Source organism: Hibiscus syriacus, unplaced genomic scaffold (genome assembly GCF_006381635.1).
Source record: "Hibiscus syriacus cultivar Baekdansim isolate YM2019G1 unplaced genomic scaffold, ASM638163v2 tig00001644_pilon, whole genome shotgun sequence".
NCBI classification, from domain to species: Eukaryota; Viridiplantae; Streptophyta; class Magnoliopsida; order Malvales; family Malvaceae; genus Hibiscus; species Hibiscus syriacus.
The window spans coordinates 5667953-5675600 of record NW_024061878.1 but is presented as its reverse complement, the minus strand read 5'-3'; the positions used below and the strand labels follow the sequence as shown (position 1 = coordinate 5675600).

Here is a 7648-nt window from a genome sequence, read left to right as displayed (position 1 = left end):
AGTGATGTCTTATTTCAATGTGCTTAGTTCTAGAGTGTTGGATGGGATTTTTAGTGAGACAAATAGCACTAGTATTGTCACACTTGATAGGAATGGTACTTACTTCAATTCCATAATCAAAAAGTTGTTGTTTCATCTATAAAACTTGTGCACAACAACTACCAACTGAAATGTATTCAGCTTCAGTGGTAGATAATGCAACACAATTTTGTTTCTTTGAAAACCAAGAAATCAACATATTTCTAAGGAATTGGCAAGTACCGGAGGTGTTTTTACTATCTAATTTGCATCCTCCATAATCCGCATCAGAAAAGGCATGCAAGTAAAGCTAGAGTCTCTAGGATACCAAAGTCTTAAACTAGGAGTGTCCTTAAGGTATCTAAAGATTCTCTTAACAGCTAGTAAATGTGATTCCTTAGGACATGATTGAAATCTAGCACATAAGCAAACACTAAACATAATATCCGGTCTACTTGCAGTTAGATAAAGCAAAGAGCCAATCATTGACCTATATAATTTAACATCTACACATTTACCTCCTTCATCTAAATCAAGCTTTGTTGAAGAGCTCATTGGAGTGTCGTGAGGTTTGTCATTTTCCAGTCCAAACTTTTTGAGCATATCTTTGACGTACTTAGCTTGATTGATGAAGATGCCATCTTTTCTTTGCTTGATTTGGAGTCCCAAGAAAAATGAGAGCTCCCCCATCATGCTCATCTCAAACTCACTTTGCATTAGCTTAGAAAATTCTTGGCAAAGAACATCACTAGTAGAACCAAATATTATATCATCAATATAAATTTGAACTACTAACAAATCTTTACCTTTATGCTTTAAAAACAATGTAGTGTCAACCTTCCCTTTTGAAAAACCTTTTTCAATTAAAAAGTTTGACAATATTTCATACCAAGCTCTAGGAGCTTGTTTTAAACCATAAAATGCTTTTGTCAATTTAAGAACATGATCCAGAAATTTTGAATCTTCAAAACCTGGAGGTTGTTCCACATACACTTCTTCCTTTATAAAACCATTTAAAAATGCACTTTTAACATCCATTTGATATAATTTAAATTCATGAAAACATGCAAATGCCAATAACATTCTAATTGCTTCCATCCTAGCTACGAGATCGTATGTTTCATCATAGTCTATGCCCTCTTCTTGAGTATACCCTTGAGCAACAAGTCTAGCCTTGTTTCTCACTATATTACCACTCTCATCAAGCTTATTCCTAAATACCCATCTAGTACCTACAGTAGATTTATTACTAGGCCTTTCAACTAATGTTCATACTTTACTTCTCTCAAATTGATTTAATTCTTCTTGCATAGCCATAATCCAATGTTCATCATTTAATGCTTCTTTAATATTCTTAGGCTCTATGCATGAAATAAATGCAACATAATTACAAATATTTCTAAGAGAATATCGAGTTATTACCCCTTTGGATGGATCACCTATAATCTCACCATCCTTGACATAGTTGTACTCTCTTGGATAAGATACTTCCCTTTCTTCAATGGTTGGATTCTCAAGAGGATCATGAGTTACCTCATCTATTGTTTCTTCCTTTGATGATGGTTCTTCAACGTCATGTCTAACTTCATTTGTATTTATAATACCTATATCATCATTCACACAAGAATCCTTTCTCGGAAAGGGATTATCATCGAAAACAACATGTATAGACTCTTCTACAACTAAAGTTATTTTATTAAATACTCGATAAGCTTTAGAATTTAAGGAATAACCCAAAAAAATTCATTCATCACTTTTAGCATCAAATTTGCCAAGGTTTTCTTTACCGTTGTTCAACACAAAATATTTACATCCAAAAGGATGAAAATAGCTAATGTTAGGGTTTTTATTTTTGAAAATTTCATATGGAGTTTTCTTTAAAATTGGCCTAATCATTACTTGGTTTACAATATAACAAGCGGTATTTGCGGCTTCCGCCCAAAAATATTTTGGCAAATTATTTTCACAAAGCATGGTTCTAGCCATTTCTTCTAAAGTTCGTTTTTTCCTCTCAACAACTCCATTTTGTTGAGGGGTTCTAGGTGCTGAAAAATTATGGCTAATACCATTAGAATTACAAAACTCAATAAATCCAAGATTTTCAAATTCAGTGCCATGATCACTACTAACACTAGTTATAGAGTAACCTTTTTCATTTTGGATTATTTTTTAAAATGTGATAAAATGTTCTAATGCTTCATCTTTAGTGCTTAAAAATAGAACCCAAGTATATCTAGAATAGTCATCTACCAATACAAATGCATATTGTTTTCCACCCAAGCTAGTAGTCCTAGTTGGCCCAAAAAGATCTATATGGATCAATTGTAATACTCTACTAGTTGATACGTCATTAATGGATTTAAAAGAAATTCGCTTTTGTTTTCTTTTAGCACAAGCATCACAGATTTTGTCATTATCAAATTTAAGCTTAGGCAACCCTCGAACTAAATCACCTTGAATTAGTCGTTGCAAAACACTCATACTAGCATGTCCTAGTCTCCTATGCCATAACCAACTATCATGTTCATCCTTAGCAACTAGGCACAAATTAGTCATATCAATAGAATCTAAATGCACCATGTATATGTTTCCTATTCTATGACCAACAAGCATAATCTGATTAGATGCAATGTCAATGACTTTACAACCATTAATATCAAACATGACATTGAATTCCTTATCACAAAATTGACTAATACTCAATATATTATGCTTTAATCCATTCACATATAAAACATTCTTAATTTGTATGGAAGAGGTATTACCAATAGTACCAATACCTTCAATGTGACCTTTTGAATCATCACCAAAAGTCACTTCTCCTCCATTTTTGGCGTTAAGCTCAATGAACCGGTTTTTGTCTCCGGTCATGTCTTGAGCATCCACTATCAAGGTACCATGATTTGGATTTGTTTCCCGTGCCTTGTAGCAATGCTCATTTCCTACAAACATAGATTAATTTCTAATTTTTGGTACCCAAATCTTTTGGGTCCATATTCATTAGTTTCCAAAATCCTAGTCCCCTTAGGTATCCATTTGTGTAGGATATCCTTATCTTTAGTAGTAATGAGCTCTTTAGGAACCCATATACTTCTAACGATTTTTCTATTAGAGGTTCTTTGGGGACCTCTATGTTTGTAGTTTTTAAAACTTTTTCTAACAAAGTTGGATTTTGAATTTTTTCCATTTTCAAAACGTTTTGTTCCAACTTTATCAAAAGAGGCTTTAAGATCATCAATTTTCTTTTGATGATCATCAATTGACCTTTCAAAGTAAATTTTGCAAATCCAAAATTTTCTTTTCAAACGCTTCTAGTTTGATTTGCAAATCTTTGATTTTACTTTCAAGATTGTTGTTAGTTTTGGATATGAGTTTATTTTCATTTTTCAATTTTGAAACATCATTTTTATATTTTAAAAACAATTTCTCATAATCCGAAGCCAACCCATTATATTCCTCTAATAACTCATCATAGGATAAATCATCAAAATTAGATGAGTTAGAGGTTACCTTGGAATCTTCCCCGAATGCCATCAAGCACAAGTTTGCTACTTCTTGTTCCTCTTCATCGGAACCTTCTTCATCGCTCCATGTAGCCACATGAGCCTTGTGCTTATTCTTTGATTGACCCTTTCTATTCAATTGTGGGTGATCGCGTGTTGTGAGTACTATAAATTACACGTAAATAATGTGCAAGTGTACACAAATCGGTCAAGTAATATAATGATGAGTGAGTATCGTCTGCACAGGGATTGGGTGAAATTACAAAAGTCTAACCAAAGCAATGCACTATTCTATCTAAGTATAGTTAGTCTTGATATATACAAATGTCACGGCAATGTAAATGTGTATGCTGGTGGATATGGAGTGATGCTATGATGGTGTAGCAAATGAAAATGCCATGGCAATGATGGATGTTTAATGTTGAGTATGGTGAAATGTCAAGGCAATGAAAAATGGTAAAAACAGTAAATAAAAAGAAAATAGAATGAAAAGAAAATAATCCTCACGTGACAAGCTTCCAAGAGAATGAATGGTAGGGATTAATCTAATGATGCTAAACTTATTTCTCAAGTATATTTAAGCTACATGGTCTTTACTTACTCGACAGAGATTTCCTAAAGTGTTCAAAAGAACCTAACAGAATAGGATGCCAAGGCATTTGCTCTCACTCAACGATGTTGGCCAGCCTACACTATTGATAAAGACACCCTTTTTAGTCGTTGAAATCCTATCCTAGTCTCTTCCGAGATCTAAGGGATTAAGTTATAATATTCCTAGGCCGGTTCAAAGCCCCTTGAAATTACTATAACCCATTGCTTATGAGGATCTTATCTTGCGTTTCTTCCGAATACTTACAAGTATTTTTAGTCTAGGATTCTTCCGAATACCTAACCTTCATCTAAGAAATAGACATTTCCATGCCTCTTACAAGCCTAGATGGTGAAGCATTCATAAGCAAAGCAAATAAAGAACCAAAATAAACTTAAATACACCATTAAAAATAAAGTTCAAACAACCATTAAAATCAACCACCACCAAATAAGTTAGTTCATGGTGGGGTTCAAAATATCCAAACACAAAGTCATGAAAATATTTGTTCCGACAACCCACAAATAAATATAAAATAGCAGCAAAAAGGGAAGTTGAGAAGAAGCTTTCGACGCGCCACCAGAGGTCTCCTCTCGGCCACCGTGAACCACCTAGCTCGCTAGCTCCTTTCGACGCCTAGCTTGCCACTCATTGGAGCTTTATCAATGGAGGAATATCCCAAGGAAGAAGAAAGGAAAAAGAAAATAAAAATATGATTTTTTGCTATAGTATGCGTGTGCGTGAATCCTCTCTTCTCTCTCCCATGAGGTGTCATACAAAATAAAAAAAAATATCTAGGGGTAATGATGATATTGTTGGGTGCAAAATACCCCTCATACCCCTAGAATCACATGTTGAGCGTGAATCTTATCCTCCAAGTGGCAGTGGTCCTCTGGCGGCTCTGGCAGGCAGTTACAGTAGTCCTTCACGTGCAGAGACAGCTGTCTAGTGCCAGCTGTCCTTGTGCAGAAATATCTTTTTTGTCTTTTTCTGCGCCAGAAATGCCGAGGCATTTCATTATGCTTTAACAACGTATAATGCCGTGGCATTGCTTCCCAAAGAATCCTTTTTCTTGCTATTCCCTACACACCACAAACAAACTGCACCTTTCCCTCAAGTAGCACCATTAAGAAATAAAATAACACTACCACCACAAATGCAACTATATGCAACTACATGATCCTAAAATGCCTAAAATGAGCTTTTAAACAAACAATAACTTAAATGAAAAAGGCCTTAAAAGTAGCCTTTTTAGGAAGTTATCACACCCCCAAACTTAAGCTATTGCTTGTCCTCAAGCAATGGATAACAGTTACATAAGTAAAATGTCATGGAAATGTTCGACAGTAAGACAATAGGATAAAATTGAATTTCAACCCTTAGAAAAAAATAGGCTTCAACATGCTAGACTTATCAAGAATTCAAGTACTTTTCCCTAGGTCAAGATCCTTTGTGGTAGTGTGTGTACGTGATTGTATCCAATCTATACTTAGCAAACTTAGACAATTTCTAATATAGTCCTCTAGTTTTTACCAAGGCATTTACTTATTCATTAAGCACATTTTTACTCCCTTTTTTCTGAACTTTTTTTTAAACTACTATTATGAAGGGAGTCAGCTCATCACACCTACTCTCCCACACTCTAGATGAAAGGGAGCATACCTTCCACCCCCGAGCTAGTTAAGTAGAGTCATCCCGTGACTACTTTCATTCACTCATATGCACAAGGCTACCATTTATTAAAGAAAGTTCCAGGCAATGCCACGGCAAAGAGGAGTGTCCCTCTACAGCTATGCCTAAGCATTTATTCACAGTTTCATTTCCAAGGGAGTTGTTTTTGATTTTTTCTTTTAAGCAAAAAACTATATTTCAATGCCAAAACTAACTAGAGTTCTTTCATAAAATTTTTTCTAAATTTTCTAAGTATAAAAAGCATACAAATCGTGTAAAATTTTCACAAAGCATCAAGCCCTAGAGTGAGTTCTATCATTCTCAACAGTCATTTACATTCAGAATCTAGCCTAACAAAATCATCATCACCGGGTATCCTAAAAACATTCTATCTAACTATCCTACCATTTACTGATGCCATGGCATAATACTACGCTAATGCTATCATGCATATGACCTACCAAGAACAATACCTCCCCCAAACTTAAGGGAAGCATTATCCTCAATGCTTATACTAAACTAAATATAAACTAAATACTATGCAATGAAATGCAACTAAATTATAATGAATGCAAAGGAGGTACCTCAATGTTTGCGTGGTGGTGGTGCCTTGGAGGTGCTAGCAGCTCCTTGCTTGGTGCGCTTGCGTATTGGTGCTGGGCTGGACTCGGAAGAAGTGGAGTAATGACGCGCAATGCGTCCAGCCGTGGTCTTGGTGCGTCGACCACTACGTGGTGCATGAAAAGGATTGGGTGCTGGGACAGGGCTGAGTGTTTCTTCGACAGGGACAGTGGGCGGATATTCAGGAGTTTTAGAACGATGCGGAGCAAGAATCGGATCATCAGCGGGAGGATCAGCTGTATCTTGTTCGGGCTCTGGAGATGCCTCAACATTAAATGCCGGCATTAAAATGAAAGAGAAAGATTAATAAAGAAAGAGAAAAGAAAAAGTTAAAAATTTAAGAGGGAAAAGGTGTGATAGGACAGTTAAGAGAGTATTGAGTGGGTGGAGGGGGTTATGCGTGTATGGGGAAGGAAAAAAATGCCAAAAGGTAATGATGGTGATAGGACAAGTCTGTGGAAAGAGAAAAAGAAATCTCAGAAATTAAATTAAATAAAAAGAAACAAATCAAAAGAATATCTCTACAATTAATGCATTGTCCTTTCCTCCCTTTGGTAACCGCTCCTTGCACAGTTTGCAACACTATGGTCCCTACAAATCATATCAATAATTAATTACAAAATGAAATAAAAATAAAAATAAAGAAAAACTTAAATTTTAAATTTTTATTTATGCACAGACACAAATTCAATGCCATGGCATCGAATTTTGGTTCTCCTTTGGGCACACTTCAGAATCGTGCAGACGTAACACGTCGTTGTAGTATAGTGGTGAGTATGCCCGCCTGTCACGCGGGTGACCTGGGTTCGATCCCCGACAACGGCGCCAAAAACTTGTTCGCGTGTTGTGAGTACTATAAATTATACGCAAATAATGTGCAAGTATACACAATCGCTCAAGTATTATAATGATGAGTGAGTATCGTCTCCACAGGGATTGGGTGAAATTACAAAAGTCTAACCATAGCAATGCACTATTCTATCTAAGTATAGTTAGTCTTGATATATACAAATGTCACGGCAATGTAAATGTGTATGCTGGTGGATATGGAGTGATGGTATGATGGTGTAGCAAATGGAAATGCAATGGCAATGATGGATGTTTAATGTTGAGTATGGTGAAATGTCAAGGCAATGAAAAATGGTAAAAACAGTAAATAAAAAGAAAATAGAATAAAAAGAAAATAATCCTCACGTGACAAGCTTCTAAGAGAATGAATGGTAGAGATTAATCTAAGGATGCTAAA

At 35.4% G+C, this 7648-nt stretch overlaps 1 non-coding gene across 1 annotated transcript; it reads left to right on the top strand.

The window, feature by feature from the left end:
- Positions 1-7155: 7155 nt before the first annotated feature.
- TRNAD-GUC lies at positions 7156-7227 on the top strand. The gene has a single exon. It is a non-coding gene; the product is annotated as a tRNA-Asp (tRNA).
- Positions 7228-7648: the final 421 nt, after the last annotated feature.